We start from the raw sequence: 20,191 nt of genomic DNA, 5'->3' as shown, positions 1-20,191 counted from the left end.
GCAAGACGAAACTGCAGGAAACATGTCCTGCAGGAAGCCACCATAAGGCATGAGCCTAACAAGCTGCTCTCGTCTTCGATCTTCCCTGAGTCTGCTGTAAACGAGGTCCATCATGAAGCGACCAGGCTCAACCAGAGCCTTAGGGTCTGCTGGGGACTTTCTAGCAAAAGGAAGCCAGAAAGCACCCCCTCTCGTTCTAAGAAATTAAAGACCTCTAGGAAGTTCCCAACCTTCCAGGCACAACAGCAACAACAGTTCGTCCAAGCAGTCCCGGTATCACAATCCGTGCAACCGTCAACTTCCAAGAACCAGAGCCAGCCCATCCTCCTGTTGACGTCCCAGAACCAGCCCTCAACCTCCTACGCTGTTTCCCCAGCCTTCAATCCTGTGTTCGAAGGCCAGGCGTTCCAAGCCATCAATAGGTTTGGAAGAGGAAGCAGAGCTAGGGGTACATTTCGACAGAGGGGTGGCGGAAGGGCACACAACAGGGGGAGACACTTCCGTGGAGGGCGCGGAGCACGTCCTGCACAAACCCAGTGAGAACCCTCAGGTAGGAGGGAGGCTGTTCCTCTTCCGACACCGGTGGGGATTCAGCAATTGGGCACAAAGCATTGTGTCCAAAGGGCTGGGATGGAGTTGGATCAAGGGTCCTCCTCCATCCAAAACATTCCTTCAAATACCAACAAAGGAATTGACAGAGTATGCACAGGAGCTCCTTCAGAAAGGGGTAGTATCAAGAGTCAAACATTTGAAGTTTCAAGGACGCTTGTTCAGCGTGCCAAAGAAAGGCTCAACAAAACGAAGAATAATCTTACTCTTGTCCCGTCTAAACTTATTCATACGTTGCGACAAGTTCAAAATGCTGACTATCTCGCAGGTGCGGACCTTACTTCCCCGTTGGGCGGTCACCACCTCTATCGATCTTACAGATGCATACTATCATATCCCAGTCGCGAGACACTTCCGCCCATATCTAGGCTTCAGGCTAGGAGACCAGGCATTCTCTTTCAAAGTGATGCCCTTCGGGCTGAACGTAGCCCCCAGGGTGTTCCCAAAAATAGCGGAATCAGTGGTCCAACAACTGAGATCACAAGGGATAATGGTAGTAGTGTACCTTGACGATTGGCTCATTTGGGCAACAACCGTCGAGGAATGCCTCAAAGCCACAGACAAAGTAATTCAGTTTCTGGAACATCTGGGGTTCCAAATAAACAAGACCAAATCCAGGCTAACGCCGGAGTCTCGTTTTCAGTGGCTCGGAATTCAGTGGGACCTGAACTCCCACACTCTGTCAATTCCATTGGTCAAAAGGAAAGAAATAGCCAAGTCAATAAGACAATTCCTCAAATGCAAACAGACGTCAAGGAGAAACCAGGAAAGGATCCTAGGTTCCCTCCAGTTTGCGTCAGTCACAGACGTTCTGTTGAAAGCAAAATTGAAGGATATAAATTGAGTTTGGCGCTCAAGAGCAAATGTCAAATCTCGAGACAAGTTGTCAGTAATTCCGCTGATTCTTCGCAAACGTCTCCGCCCCTGGGCGGAGTCCAAGAATCTGTCCAAATCAGTTCCTCTCCAGTTCCCTCCTCCGGCGTTGGTTATCCATACGGACGCCTCTCTAAGCGGGTGGGGAGGATACTCCCAATTCAAGAAAGTTCAAGGGACTTGGTCGCCTCAGTTCCGCCGGCTTCACATAAACGTATTGGAAGCCATGGCAGTTTTCCTCACTCTGAAGAGGCTTCTACCAGCCAAGAATTCCCATATAAAGCTGGTTTTGGACAGCGCAGTAGTGGTACACTGCATCAACAGGGGAGGATCCAAGTCAAAGCACATGAACCATGTCATGATAGCCATTTTTTCTCTAGCAACCAAGTACAAATGGCATCTATCCTCCACTCATCTGGCGGGAGTAAGGAACGTGATAGCAGACGCCCTGTCTTGATCAGTTCCTCTAGAATCGGAGTGGTCCTTGGACAAGCGCTCATTCCAGTGGATATGCCAAAGGGTCCCAGGTCTCCAGGTGGATCTTTTCGCATCTCAAGCGAACCACAAACTCCCTTGCTATGTGGCCCCCAACCTGGACCCTCTGGCTTATGCCATAGACGCCATGTCCATAGATTGGAATCAGTGGAGGAAGATATACATCTTTCCTCCAGTGAATCTTCTATTGAAAGTCCTGAGCAAACTCAGGACATTCAAGGGACAAGTAGCTCTAGTAGCCCCGGATTGGCCCAAGAGCAACTGGTATCCTCTCCTCCTGGAATTGGGTCTCCGACCTCGACGGATTCCCAATCCCAAACTATCTCAGTCAGTACAAATGAGGACTGTGTTCGCTTCCTCAGGAATTCTCAAAACCCTAACTTTATGGACTTCATGAAGTTTGCGGCTAAGAGAGATGCAAATATTGATCCCCAGAATATCCTTTTCTTAGAATCGGATAAGAGGGAGTCAACTTTATGCCAGTACGATGCTGCTGTTAAGAAACTGGCAAATTTCCTGAAGGAAACAAACACCCGAACCATGACAGTTAATTTAGCTATATCCTTTTTCAGATCCCTGTTTGAAAAAGGTCTAGCAGCTAGTACTATTACCACTAATAAGTAAGCTTTAAAGAAAATCTTCCAGTTTGGCTTTAAGATAGACTTAACAGACTCCTACTTTACGTCTATTCCTAAGGCCTGTGCTAGGCTCAGACCTTCAGAAAGGCCTAGTTCAGTTTCATGGTTCTTGAATGACGTTCTCAAACTGGCTTCAGATACTGACAACGATTCATGTAACTATCTAATGTTATTAAGAAAAACATTATTTTTACTAAGCCTGGCTTCAGGAGCCAGAATATCAGAACTGTCAGCCCTTTCCAGAGCCCCTGGACATGTAGAATTCCTCCCCTCAGGAGAAGTCCTACTATCTCCAGATCGTAGCTTTTTGCCAAAGAATGAGGACCCCTTAATGAGATGGGCCCCTTGGAAGGTCCTCCCTCTTCCACAAGACCCTTCTCTTTGTCCGGTGACGACCTTACGAGCCTATCTGTCCAGGACATCTTCTAGATCCTCAGGCCCCCTCTTTATGAGGGAAAAAGGTGGCACTATTTCAATAAAAGGGATTAGGCAACAAATCCTGTATTTTATCAAACAAGCTAACCCTGATTCATTCCCTAAAGCCCATGACATCAGGGCAGTAGCCACCTCTATTAATTACTTCCAACATATGAATTTCGATGAATTAGAAGAAGGACACAGGCTGGAAATCGCCGACAGTTTTTAAACGTCACTACTTAAAATCCTTGGAATCTCTTAAATTTCCGGCAGTGGCAGCGGGAAACATAGTTTCTCCTGACACTGCTCAGCAGTTGTAGTCGAAGATCCAGATCTCCTTTCTACCTGCCTCACTAACAATTCACCTAACCTTACCGTCATGTTCAATTGGGTTCTTCAGCCTTAGCTGCCTAAAAAGGCTATAGTGATGTGCCCCTTATTTTTTTGCTAGGGACACTCACAATTGTAAATATTGATTACTAACTGTGACTATTTAGTGTCGTTCTCCCTTACTTTTTTGCTAGGGAGACACACTCATATGTATGTTAAGATATTTAAACATGTCACTTAAGAACTGTAGTGAGTTATCCTCTCTTATTTTTATGCTAGAGAGTCTCATTTGTACATATTATTTCATAAAATCTAGTTCTAAGTTATCATAAGTTAAAGTCTAATTTTAAGTCCAATTATATGTTTTAAGCTGGCATTTATTATATTAGGTTAAGTTAACCTTAGTTATGATAACTTGTAAATTTTTCAACTAGATTATATTCATTTATTTTATTTTCTTTCGTTTTATTGAGACCTTATTTTATTTTCCAATCTTGTGCTAATTCTCTGGTACTACTTCACGAAGCGACACGAACTAAGCCCAGAAAAGGGATTTTGACGAAGGAAAAATCTATTTCTGGGCAAGGGTTCGTGTCGCCCAGTGAAATCCCACCCTGTTCTCCCACCCATGCGCCCAAGATTGGCATCTAACTCCAAGGATGGCCACGAGAGGCGCTGCGGTCGGCATGGGAGGATGTGTAGTAGTAGTTGCTCCCTCTCAGGGAGGGGGATTTTGATGAAGGAGAATTCTAAATGACAAGAGGTTCGTGGTAGTGGTCTCACTCGCCCCAGCACCATACTGACACCCTCTTTTTATTTAGGGTGAGCGAGTCAGTAACTCTGACATCCCCCTATTTTTATTTTTCTCTGGTAATGTTAGTATCATTTACCTAGAAATAATGAATTTAAGGGATTATTTTACTGGGCGACACGAACCCTTGCCCAGAAATAGACTTTTCCTTTGTCAAAATCCCTTATTACAACACTTTCTTGATTAGTGTACTATCTGCATATGCATGGTTTGTGACTTGGCAATATATTAACATTTAATTCCAGCACACCAAATTCTATACGTATATATACGTACATAAATAAAATTAATACAGTAAAAAGCCTTTTGGTTTTCAATCCTGTAAAGGTGGAAAAACTACAAATTTTTAAAGTAATTTCGGTAAACGGCTGTTCAACCCACATCCTTATGCGTTCACTTCAACCTTTCAGTTTGGGTAACAGAATGAGGGGTGGCTTGAGGTGAGGTGGGCCATTTATGTAAACACCTTCAGGTTTGTATGTTCAGAAAAATAAAAATTACTTAAAATATTTGTTCGTAAACAAATACAAACCTTCGTTCTTTACATATGGAGTTTTCCTTCTTGGTGGAAGGATTTTGAGTAACTCTCTGGACTGACAAGTAGCTAAGCACCTCAGTGGCGTGGTTGGTTTGGTGTTTGCTTCTCACCTCGGTGGTCGCAGGTTCGATTCTCGGCCATTCCATTGAGGAGTGAGAGATGTGTATATCTGGTGATAGAAGTTCACTCTCGATGTGGTTCGGAAGTCATGTAAAGCCGTTGGTCCCATTGCTGAATAACCAATGGTTCCATGCAATGTAAAAACACCATACAAACAAGCAAACAGACAAGTAGCTCAACTCACCTGGGCCTCCTTCCTGGTCATGTAGAGCAGAGGAAGGAGTCCTTCCCTCCTGTGCCTCTAACCTGTTGAGCTTATGATGATGTTCAGCGGCCAGACTTCTGGCCCTTTCAAATGAATGGGCATGTATAGCATCCTTGATTCAAAAAGGGTCTGGATGAACACATAGTGTCAAAGACAATAAAAGGCTAATAAAACCAATGAGTTTTGTTTTATCGTTAGCCCCTCTCTCCCTCTGCTAGAGAGATGGGATGGACTTGCATCTATTAATCTACAAACTTTTAGATTATAGACAGGGTACAGTACTCAGTTATGTAGCTCACCTGCATCGCACGCCCATCCAGCAAGTAATGGTTCGCCAACCTTCCCTCTGCTCTACAGTTGAGGAAGGGTATAAAACGAAAAAGGGAGGAGGCCAGTCACTGACTAACACTCTTTCTTTGTAACCGAACACCTGAAGCAAGATGCTACTAGTCCCTCTAGGGGTGCCAGGTGAGCTACACAACTTGTTGAGCAGCCACCACAGCACCTCCATACCAGAAAGAAGCTATTGAACAAGACTTAGAAAATATCATCACAGTCAATAAGACTAAGCTAAGGAGTGGTGATTACCAACAGACATCTGCGATGCAGATCGAAAGAACAACTGGGTTTCTCATTATGAAATAGATACGAGGTCACCCCTACAATGGTGGTAGCGGTGGTTTACATATAATAAAGAATGTATTTTCACATTCTATACTGTAATGTACAAGATGAGAAATAGGCCAGAGACCAAGGGGTCATGCAGAAGTTTGACGAAGCGTTGACGGAGCTTTGAATAAGCGTCCTGGTGTATGGACACCTGGAGTCATCATTAACATTGCTAAATGTAACGTCAACAATGCCTCCTCTGAGAAAACATGTTGATGTTCTCACAAGGCTGTGGTCTACGTGACCAACCTAGTTTCATATGTCAGTTTGTATGTATGCATATCGAGCCAGTGTTTGCTCTCCTATGATTTTGTAAACAGAACTGTATCTCATACTTCACCTTCTCCTCTTAGCTTGAAGACCTATCAAACCTTCCTGCATCTATCCAGTGATGTAGCTAGTTAAATATAACTTATATTTTATACTACGAGTTTCAACGTCTTCACCTCCATACCAGAAAGAAGCTATTGAACGAGACTTAGAAAATATCATCACAGTCAATGAGACTTAGCTAAGAAGGAGTGGTGTTTACCAACAGACATCTGCGATGCAGATCGAAAGAACAACTTGGTGCCTCGTTATGCAATAGATACGAGGTCACCCTTACACATGGACCTGAACGTAGAAGGTTGTGAATGTAGTTTTTCAAGAACACACTCTCACCCTTAGTGCCTAAGGAACCAACAAATCCTTCCAGAATGCGAGGGACGGATCAATGACCCTAACTTCGTGAACTCTTATCTAACCCCTCCACAGAAGTAGAGTACTCTCGTTTGATTGTCTCATGAAGCCAGAAAGAAATCATGTTCTTGGGCACTTTTTTTTTCTTGGTTGAGCCAGTACTAATGAAGAGTCATTGACACTCGGACCGGAGATGTTGAGGCCTATTAAGATAGCACCGCAGCACTTGAACTGGACACAGTAGCATATCGTCTTGATCACTACCGGCAAAGTCCTCTAGGGAGGGGATGGAAAAATACTTGAATTTTGTGTCAGGAACTGATGGATTCTGAGTCTTTGTTATGAATTCTGAGACAAACTCGAGCATGACAGATCCTCATCCCCTCAAGTGTTTAACATCGAAGGAAAGTCCATGAAGTTTGCCAACTCTCTTTATTGATGCCAGGGCAAGCAAGAACACAGTCTTGAAGAACAGATCCCTGTTTGATGACTCTTGTAAAGGCTAGGGTGCACAAGTCAGGCTCCGTAAGCCAAGAGTCACATCCCACTTGGGGGATTCTCAACAGCATGGATATCTCCCACAGGGAAGAGAGACCGACACTCTTCAAGCAAAGGACTACTCTAAGGGCAGCTCTGCAGCTCCTGATAGCTGAGATGGAGAGAAACTTCTTTCAGTGAGGAAAGACATGAAAGTCTGCTACCTGCTGAAGAGGAGCTCCGACCAGAGAGATACCCCATCAATGACACCAATCACAGAAGATGACCCATTTCCCCTAGTGCAAAGTGGCTGAAAAAACCTCACGCTTGCAAGAGACACTGGATAGTCTCCAGGCATGAAGTGACAGTCCTTTCACAATCTGGTGATACCTCTCTGTGAGCAGTTGGCACAGCAGGTTGTACCAAGGGGGGAATTTCTCTTGGCTGGTACCTAGGGAAGTAGAGCTAGCAGGTCTGGATACCACTCAGCATGTGGCGACTTGGGAGCGACCAGGTCATCTGTGATTTGGGGTGATCATGACCCTGCTGATCACCCAATGAATCAGACAAAATGGAGGAAAAACATAGGCCTTAGAGATTGTTTCATGGGTGTTGGAAAGTGTCTTCTATTACTGCCCATCGGTCTGGCACAACAGAACAGAATGTCAGGAGCTTTCTGTTGTGCAAGGTTGCAAAGAGGTCTATGTCTAGTAAGCCCTGAGATACTGAACAACCCTTCTGTAATGTCTTGGTTGTAGGGACCACTTTGTCCCTGTCTCCTGAACCTGGTGACTGAGCTTGTCTACCACTATGTTCCAGTTCCCTGGAATTTACCTGGCAGACAGCTCTACTGATCGTACTAACGCCCACTCATGAACCTGTATCGCCATGTGGAGCTGAAGGGAAACCAATTCCTCTATTTGTTGACCTATGCTAATACTGTGCAGTTGTACAGTAATACCCCAAACTTAAACGAAGTTAGGTTGTAGACCACCTTGCGCAAGAGGATTTTCCCGTAAGTTAGGCACGGTCTCTAAAAAATGCTCATAAATGCTTACTTATAGAGTTTAAACACTAAATATGACCTTAATCATGCTCCATAATTATTAAGCTAACTTTTGAATAAAATTAGTTACTGTAATTTCATTTAAAAGTTAGCTTAATACATTGCCCTTGAAAAAAAGTAAATGGTTGGTTAAACTATAGGAGAGTATGAAGATTACAGACATACAACAGAGAGAGAGAGAGAGAAGAAAAGACGAGAGATGAGAGAGAGAGGAGGTGAGAGAGAGAGAGACGAGAAGAGAGAGACGAGATAGAGAGAGAGAGAGAGAGAGAGAATTATTATTTTCATTATTCAATGTAATTTAATTAAAACATAAAAGCCTGAAAACTTATAAATCACATATAGAATTAAACAAACACTTTTGCAGGTTTTTTCAAGAGTTTGAAAATGTTGCATTAGCTTTTGCACGTCTTTGAAATACTACTGAATAATAAATAGTTACGTTCCAATGAAAAGTTTGCGCTATTGTGAATTTGCACAACTCGAATAGCATAAGATTGAGGTATTGCTGTATTGTTGATGTAAACACCATGAAGTGCCCCCAATCACCAGATCCTGAACCTCTTGTAGAGCCAAAAATGCCCCCTTGAGATCCAGATGTGGATCTGTCTAAAGTCCTGGTTCCACACACCTGAAACCAGCAACTCTCCATGTATCGACAAACAGAAGCATCTCGGGATTGGAACCACCAGGATAAGTCCTTCCTTGCTTCCTCTGAGAAAGGCATCTGGAAGAATGAGGACTCCCTTACGCGTGACCAAAACTCCTTCATTCTCCACTGAACAGAACGAAGGTGAAGCTACTCACGAGGGGCCAGCTTCTCCAAGGATGACAGGTGACCCAGAATGACTTGGCACTGCTGAGGTGGTTCTTCCTATTGAGACAGGAATAACTGCACTGCCTCTCTGATCTTGCTATGTGAGTCTGAGGGGCAGACTCTTGCTAATGCCATAACTATCAGCAAGGCTAGATACCAGATACTTTACCCTTTGCTTGGGTGTGAGATCATCCTTCTCAAAAATGACAATTTTATAATAAAATTAGATTTGACACATACTTTTCATGTAATTACCTGTAGCTGAAAGCTTCCTATCCCAGCAGACAAAATATTCCAAATTTTGTGGCGGCGCCACCATCGCTAATGTAGTAGGTGGCTAGAACCCGCCCAGTTTTAGGACCAATGGGTACAAAACTGCAGAGAGAACCAATTTGCTTGGTCTGCCATGTCCATCTGTGGGGAAGAGGGAAGGGTTATAATCAAGCAATTATTTGGTATGTGTAAAATCTAATTTCATTATAAAACTGTCATTTTTACACATGTAACTTACCAAGTAATTACCTGTAGCTGATTCCACGTTTATGCAGGTGGGAATCATGGGCATGTCTATATTAAAGACAATAAAGTTAAGTAATGACTCAATATAGAAAGTCTTCAAGTATTTTCAAAATACTCATTGTACCTTACCTGGTAAGAAAGTGCTGCAAATGAATACTGCCTCAGGTCGGTGCTCTCTTAACCTGCAGAAGGCATGACAGTTTTGATCAATGATCGCCCATTACTTTAGCGGGAATAAAGACTGCAGACATGGAAGTTCTCCGGATGACTGTTGAAAGTTACAAACTGATGCACTTGCCCTGGGCTTAGAATAGATAAAAACAATAACTATCACCTACACTATAAAAACCAACCAGTAATACCCTACCATAATGACTGGTGGGTACTCCTGGTAACTAGTACCCCCTAAGCTTCCAAAAACTCGTACTCCAGGTAACTAGTACCCCCAGGCTTCCCAAACCTCGTACTCTGGGTAACCAGTAACCACAGGCTTTCCAAAACTCAACACAAAAAAGTAATAACAGCAGAAAGTAGAAGGACAGTATGCCCCCTTTGCTTCCTCCCCCAACACCGTGCCAACCACCGACAACGGGCCCAACGTGGAACAATTCTTGAAAACCATTTCAATATCTTTTAGATAATGTACAGAAAACACTGACATACATTTCCAGAATGTAGAGAACATAATAGATTCTAAATACATATTATGTCTAAAGGTGAGAGAAGATGCAACCACCCTCACTTCATATGCCTTAGCATTAATGGAAGGCAATACATCTTCCTGGTGCAGAGAATGCTTCGAATTTCAAACTCCTCAAGAAAAAGGAAATGGCGTTCTTTGACATCAGGCGAGACAGAGACTTCACAGAAAACCAAAGATTATTTGCAGGACCTCTAATTTTCTCTGCTCTCTGTAAATAGTAGCTTAAAGCCCTTACTGGGCATAGAAGTCACTCTTCCTTCTCTGGTCCGATGATGTCCATCAGGTTCTTAACAGTAAAGGAACATGACCAGGGTTTGCCCACATCCTGATTTTTGGTGAGAAATCCCAAGGAAAGAGAACAGACAGCATCTCCTTGGGAAAACCCCACTCTATTGTCTATAGCCTGATATTCACTGACCTTTTTGGCCGTAGTCAGAGCTACAAGGAAGAGGGTCTTTTTCATGAGATTCTTAGGTGATACTGAACGGAGGGGTTCAAAGGAGTCACGAGAAATCCACTTCAGTACTACATCTAGATTCCATGAAACTGATTTAGTATTCTCCAAAATGGAAGTGTCCAGAGATCTAATAAGATTGCTGAGGTCCTGGTTGAGACCAACATCTACACCTCTGTGCTTGAAAACAGTTCAACATCAACCTACCTTTACCCCTTCATGGTAGAGCCTGCTAGTAGAAGAAAGACAACATCTAGCAATGGCCTCTGCAACTTGCACTGAAAAGCCTTTCGCTTTGACCAGTCGTCTGACAGTCGAAATTCTGTCAGGGACAGAGCGGATAATCCTTGATGGAACCTGAACAGGTGAGGCTGTTCGAGCAGAGACTTCTTCTGAGGGAGAAGTCTTGGGAAGTACACTAACAGATGAAAAAGGTCAGGAAACCATTCCTTCCTTGGCCAAAATGGGGCTCCTAGGATCATGGAGACATTCTGATGAGTTGAAAAATTTTTTTATTACCTCCTGAATCATGGCAAACGGAGGGAAGACATATAGGTCTAATCCTGTTCAGTCGAGAAGCATGGCATCTTTTGCCCATGACAGAGGGTCAGGGACTGGTGAACAGAAGATTGGAAGACGATGGTTCTTTGCTGTAGTAAACATATCTAATGTCAGTTGTCCCCAAGCCTCCAAAGTTCCTTGCAGACTAGAGGATCTAAGGTCCACTCTTTGGAAGAACCTGGTTTTGTCTGCTTAGTTCGTCCGCTAAGACATTTAGTCTGCCTTGAACAAAGCAAGCGAAGAATGTCACTTGTTGTTCTGTCCATAGCAGAAGATTCCTCGATGTCTGGTAAAGAGAGAAGGAGTGAGTGCCCCCTTCTTTGTGGATGTAGGACAAGGCTGTTGTGTTGTCTGCAAACACTGCTTTTATCTTCCTGGACACTTGGCAAGGAAAGTGTTTAAGTCCAAGAAATATCGTCAACAACTTCACGTTGATGTGGAGGGCTTTCTGGTCCTCTGACCAAAACCCCACCACCTGTTGAGATTCCAAGAAGGCTCCCCATACGAGATCTGATTCGTCCAAATAAAATTTCAGCTCTGGATTCTGCGGTCAGAGCCACTTACCTTCTTGTAGTCTGTCCACAGACAACCAACACTGAAGGTCTGTTTTTATCTCCTCAGAAACAGGGAAGACGAAAGGGTCCTGCTGCGTCTTTTTGGACCATAGAACCTTCAAGTAAAACTGAAGTGGAGGCATGTGTAACCTGCCGAAACTGATAAAGGGCTCCACTGAAGCAAGGGTTCCCAGCAGGTTTATTCATTGAAGAGCTGAGCAGGACTTCAGATCTAGGAATTCTCGCTTGGGCGAGAGAAAAGCCCGAAAAATCTGAGAGTCCAGAATCATGCCCAAATACAGAATCGTCTGCACCGGAGCAAGCTGTGATTTTTGGATAATGATAAAAATTCCCAACTCATCAGTCAAAAGCATTAGTTTCTTCAAGTCCCCTGAGCACTGTTCTCCGACAGAAGATGCTGCAGAGGCAAGACAGGAGTTAGCCGTACTAGCTCTGGGTCAACTTGTTTGGTCAGCAAAGGGTTCTCCGAGGGCAAGTAGAATCGCCTCTGTCGAGGTAGAAGAGGGGGAAGCAGCTTGTCTGATCTGTTGGCTCTAAGTGAACTCCTTTGCCGTGAGACAAGATTGTTCACCTGGCCCAACACACCTTCGGAGGCTACTGCTATTGCAGTTTTTCGGGCCGTCTCCTGGCTGGATCTGTGCTCCCTCACAGTATCCAAAGTTGCTGCTTCTTCGGGACCAATAGTTCCCGGAGAAAACTCAGCTTTCGGGAGACTTTGTCAGTCTGGCAGTAGGGCTATTTCCTACCTGGCCCACCAGACTGCAAACCTGTGGGCCAACCTTGTTCTTAGGAGGGATGCTGTCCTAAATCATATAACAAGGTCAGTGGGCCCAGAGTCATCATTGGGTCCTAGGAATGGACAGTTGTTGGCTTCCTCCTCTCTCTCTTTCCTAGAGAGATGGTGGATGCTGCAGTAGACAAGCATAGAACTGAAGACCGCAATTGTCATGTCCACCAGGAAGTTGCCAAGACATCCCGGCCATCTCGTGCAACTGTGGCTGGCTAGACTCAGAGCCAGGCTAGCTCTTCCTCCGCCCCCAAGAAGACTCCTCCTTCTAGAGGGGCCCAAGGAAAAACCCAAGCTTCCTCCTTCACTCCAAAAGGAGATCATCAGGCCCCCCTCTCAGCCCCCCTTCTCTCGCCTGAAGGGAAGTAAGCAAAAGAGGAAGAAGGGGAAATGCTAGGGATGGCGTTTCCCCAAGCTGCTGCCATCGGTGGGGGTGTCTGGTGAGCTATTGGGCAACATGGCAGCACTACGGAGCCGAGACCTGGGTTGTAGATGTTCTTTGGGAGGGATATCATCTTCCCTTCAAGTCGAGACCACTCTTCACTGACCATCTGATCCAACTTCAGTGGTACATCCCTGGTTCTGCCAAAGATTGGACACTCAAAGAAGAAGTGCTATCAATACCGAGCAAGAGAGCTGTGGAAGTTGTTCGAGATCCGTCACCAGGGTTTTACAGCCAACTTTTCCTGGTGGAGAAGGCTACGGGGCGGCTGGAGAAAGGTGATAGATCTCTCTCCCCTGAACCGATTTGTATGCCAGACTCAGTCCAAGATGGAGACAGCACGTTCCTTGCTCTCCTCTATCAGGAAAAACAACTTCATGTTTTAGGTGGACCTGAGGGAAGCGTATTTTCAGATACCCATCCATCAGTCCTCCATGAAGTACCTTCGCTTTATCCTCGAGGGGACAGTGTTCCAATTAAGGCCATTTTGTTTCGTACTTTCGACCGCCCCTCAGGAATTCACGTGTGTTCACCTTGGTGTCAACTTGGGCCCACTCGGTCGGAATACATCTCTTGAGGTAGCTTGACGACTGGCTAGTCCTGGCAAGCTCACTCTCGCAGTTGCTACAAGACAAGGATCGACATCTCGATTTTTGTCACGATCTAGGGATTGTGATGAACTTCAAATAGTCGGATCTCATTCCCAAGCAGAGGATAAAGTATCTGGGTATGCTGACAGACATAGTAGCAGCACGAGTCTTCCCCGCAGACTCAAGGATCAGCAAGTTCAGGAAGGTAGCTGAACTGTTTCTGTCTTGACAGGAACAGCCAACTTGGCTTTGGGAGGTCGTGACTGGTCACCTGTCGTCACTAGAGATAGTCCCTCACAAGAGTCTTCACCTGCGGTCTCTGCAATGGAGACTAAAGGAGTGTTGGTCACAGGCTCGGGATCCTCAATCCTTCTTCATTCTTCTAATGGAGGAAGTGAGGAAGGATTTAGCCTGGCGTCTGGATGACAGGAACCTCTTAATAGGAGTGGAATTGCACACTTCCCCTCCGGACATGCTTCTGTTCTTGGTTGCATCGAATGAGGGTTGGGGCGCACAACTGGAGGAGTTGCTGACTGCAGGTGTGTGGAATCGACACGACAAGCACCTTCACATTAACGTTCAATGGAGTGGACTTTGGATCAACTGGTGTGCAAGGACCTTTGGAGGCTGTAGGGCCGACATTCCATAGACCTCTTTGCGACTTCAAAAAACCACAGACTCCCAAGATTCTGTTCTCCAATCCTGGACCCTCTCGCCTGGAGGACGGATGCAATGTCGCAAGACTGGACCAGTTTGGATTTCTACGCCTTCCCTTCCTTTGGTATGATCAGGGAGGTCATAAACAAGTTAAACTTTCACCAAAATGTAACAATGACACAATCATTCATAAAAACACAACAAAGAAAGGTCTCACAATTCTCGACGACAGAGAGCAGAGAGCATGTCTGCACACAACGGCGGCCGAAAGCAAAGTAGAATGTTTACGTCTGGTCAGGCAGGACTCCTGACTAGCGAACAAGCAGTTGCGACTGATTTCCAGCCTTCGCTGAAAGTAATTCCTTATATAAAGGACCCAGGGTTTGTATTATGTGTAGGAACAAACTTAGAATCTACTTCAAGCCAAGAGGGAAACAAACTTAGGATCTACTTCAAGCCAAGAGGGAGGATATGAGGCCAAAATTGACACTAGGATAAAAGCTAAGTGGGGAAGTGGAGAGACGTAGCTGGAGTAGCATGTGATAAGAAAATTCCAATCAAGCTAAAAGTCGAGATCTATAACACAGTGATAAGACAAGTGTTAATGCATGGATCAGAAACATGGGCTCTAAGAAAACAGGAAGTAAAGCTTGAGACAACAAGAGATGAGAATGCTGAGGTGTATTATGGGAATATCACTGGTTGAGATTTTGGAAAATTATGAAATAAGAAAAAGGGCAGGCTTACTAAAGATGACAGAGGTGATAAGAGAGACACGGTTGAGATAGTACAGGCATGTGTTGAAGATGGGGAGGGAATGAAGAGGGCTTGTGAAGACCCTGTTGAAAGAAGAATATCGAGAGGGAGACAAGGAAGATACGGAGGGAAGAGGTTTGGTGGAGGATGATGTCTTTAATAAGAGGCAGTGGAGAAGGCGCATCAGGCAACTGACCCCTTAATGTAGGGATAACGGTGGGAAAGATCCTTCTTGAGGTCTCTTTTCTGCACTGGAGACAAGAATCTTTCAAAGAAAATGGAGGCTATTTTGTAAAGGTCTGAGAACCTAAGATTCATGGCAGTTGCATGAGAGGATCAATTCAAGGATGAAGTGGTGAAGGAGATACGTGCTGTTCAGTAAGTGGAAAAAAGACTTTAATCTAAAAAATCTTCATGGTGTGGACAAGAGACGAGAAGCAGCTGACTATAAATAGCATAAGTGGACAAAGCAGAAGAGGGACTAGCAAGAAGGCTCTTCTATATCGTAGAAAAAAACCATAAATGAACACTTAAAATCTAAATGAAGGCCTCCACTAGCACCTAATTTACCGAGAAATCAAGTGACACAATAAAACACCTTATGGCTTATCAATTTGCTCAACGTTTTGATTTGCTACTCATTAGTTGCTGGCACCAAGACCAACACCTAGAAACTTTATGACAGGGACAAAATAAGGACTCTCTAGATATAAATTTTTATGCAAGATTTCAGATGCAGAAGACTACTATCGTTTCTAGAGGCTGTGTAATAGTGTTTTTCCCAAATATCTAACAAACCGGCTCATGAATTTCCATGAAACTACAGCAATGAATGATTCAAACATTGGCCTAATTTTTGGTGGTACAATGGAATTGAACAGATGTGCTTAATTAGCCGTTTACTCTTAGAAAAAGAGAACTTCTTCCCCTCCTTCAGAGCGTTTCGAAGAAGTGGTACTTAATCACGTAACTGTGACGCAGAGGTTCCCCCAACCCTCCTTGGTGTTTACACCTATGGCTATCCTAGTACTTCCCCCCCCCCCCCCCTCCCTTCCTTCTTGCCTTCTTTCCTTCATTCCCATTGTTATTAGGCTACCGAGTAAATCCCTGTTAGGAAAGACTGTGTGCTGCACATATAAAATGAGCCGGAAGAGCAATAAAATGTTTTATGGTGGTAGATAATGATTAGATGGTTAACACAAACTATCGAACATAATAGAAGTGGTTTAAAACAGGGGTGTGGAATCGCACTGAGAGATATTCTACTCGGACTCCTACAAATTTTAGATTTGCAACTAAAAAAAAAAAAAAAAAAAATAAAACAAATAAAATAAAATTAAAAAACATTAGGTAGAAATAGAAAAACATTTTTTTTCCTTGATGGAGAGTTTTTATATTTGGAATGATGTTTTATTGGGGCAAGACTGGAGCAGGATTCAGAAATAATTTCACCGACTTCGACTCCTACCTCAGAGCCCCTTTTAATACACCCAAGGTAATCATCGGCAGCAGTTGTAGTAGTAGCTCTGAACTATTTCATATAGATTCGACTTTAGTCATGGCAAATATGTTGCTTTGTCCTCGCCATTGCAAAACTACAATTGCGCTGAAGCTCTTCACCATTTACAACAGAGAGAAAGAAAGAAACCGCCTGAAAATTAGTATAAATCGGTAAGAAAAGTATGACTTTAATAAGTACATGATATATTGCAATATACTGCTAGCCATATATATATATATATATATATATATATATATATATATATATATATACACACACACATATATATCTATATATATATATATATATATATATATATATATATATATATATATAGTTTATTTAAATGTATTTATTTTTTTTCCTACAGGCCATGTGAACGAGTTGCTGATGCTATGGGGATGACTCTGAACGCTGTCCGAGTGTTGGTGAGCCGTGGAAAGAATCCTCATCCACCTGAAACACCACCTGCATCATCAAATACGTCGCCTCTGGTCTTTGACAACTTCACCGTTGGTTCCATTAGGAGACATGTGCACAGCATGTTTGCTGCTAAGCAATTTTTCACTATTGCCACTTTAGCGGAAGAAAAACTTAAAATGCTAAATATCATTCCAGAAGAAACATCTGAGAAGGCAGTATGGCGAATCCTCCATAACATGGGTTTCCAGTACAATAAACATCCCAGCGGAAAATGTACCTAAGGAAAGAAACTTTGGACGTCGTTTGCCGCCGAGTTGATGCTCTACGATCCCTCCAGCAACATCGTGATGAAGGAAGAGAAGTAGTGTATGTCGATGAGACGTGGTTTACGACGAGAATGCAACATAGCAAAGGAGTGGGTGGACACCTCTCAATCTGTCACCAGTGCCACCTACAGCCGGCAGGTGCCACCAGGAGAAGGAGAGAGGTTTGTGGTGGTAGCAGGTGGTACAGCTAAAGGTTTTGTTGAAAATTCATTTTATGCTTCCCTGCAAATAATAAAACCGGCGACGACTACCAGGGTGGAGAAATGAATTCAGAGTTATTTATTCGGTGGCTAACATCACAGCTCCTGCCGTCGCTTGAGGATCCTTCGGTGCTGGTACTAGACAACGCCCCATACCATAGCCAATTGACAGGAGATAGCGATGCCCAACAACAGCATACAAAAAAGGAGGATTTGGTTAACTGGCTCAGGTCTCGAAAAATACAGTATCCAGCTCACGCAAACACGCCCTGAGCTTCTAAAGATATGCAGGGGCAACCGGCCGAAACCAGTTTACATTGTTGGATAATATAATCCGTGAATGGGCCATGAAGTGGGTTCGCTTGGCCCCTGCCCATCCTGAGCTCTCAACGCCATCGAGCAGGTGTGGGGCTGTATGAAACGACAGGTACGCTCCTCGTTGCAGCGGTTTACCCGTGCTGATCTCTTTGCCAGGCTTGAAGAGGCCAGGCTTGCTGTAACAGGGGAGACGTGGGCTGGCACTGTCAGGAGATCAAGATATTTGAAGATGATTACTGGCTTTCAGATAATATTCAAGACAGTATAGATCCGGTCATCATCAACATTGATAGTGACGAGGAAAACAATCTTTTCCTTGAGAGTGATGATGACTAAAATGTATAAGTGTCCATTTCTTGTTTTTTTTTCATCCCTCATATATCTATGCTTTCCAGCAATTGGTTGATAACATTATTTTGAAAAAGAGCAAAGCTAATGAATACTTTGATACGAGTATATCAGCTTGGCATGTAGACAATGTCAATGGATTTCTCAAAGTAAGGTTGATTGGTTCATTAATTGAAGTCTGGTATAATTCCAGTGGCAAAGTCGCAATGATATTTGTCACACACCTTAAGTAAACAAAAATAGGTTCTGGTACTATATCGTAAATAAATATATAAAAACATATAGGTTGAAATATAATAAATCTTATGTATGTATGAACACACACACGCATATATATATATATATATATATATATATATATTATATATATATATATATATATATATATATATATGATTCCAATTTAAAATTTATCAAATGGCTGATGTCAATGCCCTTATATGAAACATCTTTTAGAAGTCTACCTTCTAAGGAATTCAAGCTACTCTCTTTGGTGAAATTGATATAATAAATTATATCAAACAATGCTCTCTGTCATTTTCTTCCTGGCAATTGATGTATCGAGTAACCTGTGTTGTATGGAAGAATGAGTCCTACGGCTTAACCTAAAGAAAACTATATTTCTATTGCTTTACCAACACTCGCTTGAAGTGCGAAGTGTAGGGTTAGCATGGCTTCTTTCGTCTCCTGTCATAAGTCTCATTCTTGATCTTCAATGTAAGTGAGTGGGTAAGATATAAAAAGTTGGTCTTGTGTTTAGGTAAAGTCTCAAGTCACGAATCACATTACCAGGTATGCTGAACTTTTACTGACCAAGAATTTTGTATTGCTTGGGGTAGGTCATATGACAATTATCTATGGAGTTAAACAGGCGTTTAACAATTCGGGGGACGGGAGGTACAGGGGAAGAAACGTTATACCAACGTCACTGAGGGACGTCATCACTTTTGCGAATGTGTGGGTGGCTAAGACTGGCTTTAGCCTCATTTTCTTAAGTAAAAAAGTTAATGAAACGTAATTGGCAATGCACAGTATTTCCCAAAATTAAGCCATTGTATGAAGCGCTCCCTGCTTTGATATCATGGAAATCCATCAGTTATTTTAGGAGTTATTAAAAAAAAACACTATTACACGGCCTCTGGAAACGTTAGTAGGTTTCAGCAGACCCTGGCCCCATTTAACTCTATCAGTTATTAAGCCTTGGCAGGCCCCATCTACCCAAGAGCTACATCTGTGAAAAGCAATATTATACTTCACACATTGCTTGATAAATTACTAATCAAAATATTATTCTCACTCTGGTGTCATTTCTAATCATATTATTTGTACTTTTTGGTATGTTGACATTTAAAACAGTGTCTCTGTAACAAGGTGAAAACTGCCAAAAATTTAAGTCAGTGCATCATGAAAAACTGACTGGATTCTGAACAATGACAAAGATTCAACAAAGCTTATATCAAATACTACACATAATTTAGGGACATTCTCTCTAACTGCAATTACTTCACTTTTATATCACTTACCTAGAGTATGTTGTTGAGGAAAATTAACTCTATGCTAAAGAAAACACGTTCCTTCGCAGATTATCAGAGATCATCCACAACAAAACACGTTATCTGTGGCAAAAGAAATGTGATCTCCATCAGCACATAGATGTTTTCCATACACAATACAGTATCAATGAGACTGTACACTAAGCACTTGCAGACTTAACGCGTATGTTAGAATAATGCAGAGCAAAACATGTGTGAAAAAATCTAATGTTTCTGGGTACTCCCACATTAATATAAACTAAAAATATGTCATTTTAAAATTTGTTCCTTTCACATAAACATAACAAAATAAAAATATATTGCAGAACTAGTATAAAGCTTTATTTGCAAATGTTCACATATACACCACTTAAAAAAGAAAGTACATACAATAATTCTGCAATGTACTCGTAGATATATAAGTAGCATTCTAGGTTTAGTTACAATGTACTACAAAACCAAAAAATGATATTTTTATTTTAAGATAAATTTTTAAATATACTTACCTGGCAGTTATATACATAGCTATATTCTCTGACGTCATGACGTCACGACAGACTTATCGAAACTCGCAGCAATCGCCGACCGTCGGTCAGGTGATCGTTACCTGTACGCCCTCTAGATAGTTACCTGGAAACCTCAGATTTTCTCGCCCTCTAGTCTCTTGAGGGGAGGTGGGTGGGTTTCTAATTGAATATAACTGCCAGATAAGTATAATTTTTAAGTATATTTAAAAATTTATCTTAAAATAAA

General features: G+C 42.8%; 1 protein-coding gene across 1 annotated transcript in view; it reads right to left on the bottom strand.

The window, feature by feature from the left end:
• The window catches only part of LOC135211329 (gastrula zinc finger protein XlCGF26.1-like), a 31,135-nt gene extending 11,595 nt beyond the window's left edge, over positions 1 to 19,540 (bottom strand). The window contains exon 1 of the mRNA XM_064244645.1: positions 19,430 to 19,540. The gene's annotated coding sequence lies outside the window, so the exon portion shown is untranslated. The remainder of the gene's footprint in view (positions 1 to 19,429) is intronic.
• Positions 19,541 to 20,191: the final 651 nt, after the last annotated feature.

The sequence above is a fragment of the Macrobrachium nipponense genome, chromosome 4, assembly GCF_015104395.2.
Source record: "Macrobrachium nipponense isolate FS-2020 chromosome 4, ASM1510439v2, whole genome shotgun sequence".
NCBI lineage: Eukaryota > Metazoa > Arthropoda > Malacostraca > Decapoda > Palaemonidae > Macrobrachium > Macrobrachium nipponense.
The sequence above is the reverse complement of the archived record's forward strand: the minus strand, read 5'-3'. Positions and strand labels throughout refer to the sequence as shown.